The sequence below is a fragment of the Apteryx rowi genome, unplaced genomic scaffold (assembly GCF_003343035.1).
Source record: "Apteryx rowi isolate R43461 unplaced genomic scaffold, aptRow1 scaffold_209, whole genome shotgun sequence".
Classification (NCBI taxonomy): domain Eukaryota; kingdom Metazoa; phylum Chordata; class Aves; order Apterygiformes; family Apterygidae; genus Apteryx; species Apteryx rowi.
The window spans coordinates 1,227,871-1,230,262 of NW_020448408.1; the positions used below are offsets into that span (position 1 = coordinate 1,227,871).

Genomic DNA, 2,392 nt, shown 5'->3' on the forward strand with positions numbered 1-2,392 from the left:
GCTGTGCTGCCATTCAGAGAGACCTGGACAGACTGGAGAGCTGGGCGGAGAGGAACCTCATGAAGTTCAACAAAGGCAAGTGCAGGGTCCTGCACCTGGGGAGGAATAACCCCATGCACCAGTACAGGTTGGGGGTTGACCTGCTGGAAAGCAGCTCTGTGGAGAAGGACCTGGGAGTGCTGGTGGACACCAAATTAAGCATGAGGCAGAAATGTGCCCTTGTGGCCAAGAAGGCCAACAGTATCCTGGGGTGCATCAGGAAGAGTGTTGCCAGCAGGTCGAGGGAGGTGATTCTCCCCCTCTCCTCAGCCCTGGTGAGGCCACATCTGGAGTACTGTGTCCAGTTCTGGGCTCCCCAGTACAAGAGGGATGTGACACTACTGGAGCAAGTCCAGCGAAGGGCTACAAAGATGATTAGGGGACTGGAGCATCTCTCTTATGAGGAAAGACTGACAGAGCTGGGACTCTTCAGCCTAGAGAAGAGAAGGCTCGGGAGGGGTTCTTATTAACGTGTACAAGTATCTGAAGGGAGGGTGTCAAGAGGATGGAGCCAGACTCTTTCCAGTGGTGTCCAGCGACAGGATAAGAGGCAACAGGCACAAACTGAAACACAGACAGTTCCATCTGAACATGAGGAAAAACTTCTTCACTGTGAGGGTGACAGAGCACTGGAACAGGTTGCCCAGAGAGCTTGTGGAGTCTCCTTCTCTGGAGATATTCAAAACCCGCCTGGACGCGATCCTGTGCAACGTGCTCTAGGTGACCCTGCTTGAGCAGGGGAGTTGGACTAGATGATCTCCAGAGGTCCCTTCCAACCTCAACCATTCTGTGATTCTGTGATGTGACCAAATCTTCAGAATGTAAAAAAAAAAAAAAAAAAAGTCTGCGGTCACCAAATCAGATTTCTAGCCTCAAGTTTGTTACTTGCTGGGCAGAATTCTCATCAGAACTGTCAGAGAATATTGAACTGAAGCTGTCTAGAATTAATTGCTTAGCATAACTTGCTTAGCATTAGTAGCTAAATTTGCTGAAGCCTTAGGCCTCAGGCTGTGAACTTGCTGTGAACTTTTACTTAGATAAGTAAAAGGGGGCCCCAGAGCCGGGTCAAGCTGGAGAGATAAAGAAGTTACACTGACAGCAGGAATAGCCAACCTTGAAGATAAGAAGCAGCCTGCCTAGAGACAATGGAGGGGCCCAGTGAAGAAGGGGAAGACCCCAGACCTAACYATTACTATTKGTCCAAACTATCGCTTGAGGGGTGGGGAATTTAGATTGTAAGGGTATAATTGCCCAGGGATTTCTTTGTTCGGGGTCCCTCTTTGGAGGCACCCAGCTCGAGCTGTAATTACYRCABGTGTATYATTAAATKTTATTTCTCTCCAATCTGACTTCGAACTTCTGCCTCAGCAGGAACCTAGGGTCGGACCCTGTTATGGAGGCCGGCGAGCCTGATTTTCCATAACAAGAACAAGATTTAGGGTTTTTTTAACATTGATGGGGTATAACATTATATAACAGGCCCCTAATGTGAAAGGTTTATCCAACAACATAAAGCAGATAATTTGAAACGACAAACTAGGCCCATAGAAGATTACCCTTTTTGTGATAACTGAGAACTCATTATATTTGCATTATGAAAAAAAAAGGAAAGATATTTCCAAAACTGTTTGTTGGGTGGTAGGCTATCTCACCCAAGCTTTGCTTTCRGTTTACAGCTCCAGTGGGAACTTTTAAGCACAAAAACGCTGTGCACTGCCGAGCCAGACCACGCGTTTATCTGCAGCCGGGTACGCCCCCTAGCACTTTTTTGGCACACTTGGAGGACAACATACAGTAAGGGCATACTGATTTTCTTGGCTTTGCTCAGTCTGAGTGGAAAACAGGACTGTATCTCGAGGACAGTCAGACACTGGCCAGCAAGCCGCCAAACAGTAGAGGCAGGCGGACACACTCAGCATTTATCTTCCTGCTCGAGGGCGGCGGGGCACAATCTTTCCCAAGCGGCCCACACCGCCCCCCGCCGCCATCCCCGGTGAGGGCAAAGCCCGCCGGGCGGCAGCGTCCCCCGCCTTCCCGCGCAGGCGCCGAGCGGCCGCCGTCCGACGCAGGCGCGGTGGCGCCGGCGGCTTCCTGGTTTCCTGCCCGCGCAGGCGCAGTGGCGGCGGCAAGGCTCGGTGCTGGGCGGGCGGGCGCCTTCACGCTGCCTCCACGTTCCCCCAGCGCGAGGGGCGGGGGGGCGCGGCGCAGCCAATCGGAGGCGCCCACGACCCACCCCGGACAAGTTGGAGCTCGTCGGCGCCGGGGCCGCCAGTGTCGCCGCGGGCGTCGGGGGGCGGCGGAGATGGTGTCTCCCGCGGCCTCCGCCGGCCGCCTGGGCTCCGCGCTGCCCTTC

The 2,392-nt window shown here is 53.5% G+C and overlaps 1 protein-coding gene across 1 annotated transcript in view; it reads left to right on the forward strand.

The window, feature by feature from the left end:
- Positions 1–2,392, forward strand: part of DNAJC3 (DnaJ heat shock protein family (Hsp40) member C3) — a 49,053-nt gene that overhangs the window by 7,015 nt on the left and 39,646 nt on the right. The window lies entirely within an intron of this gene.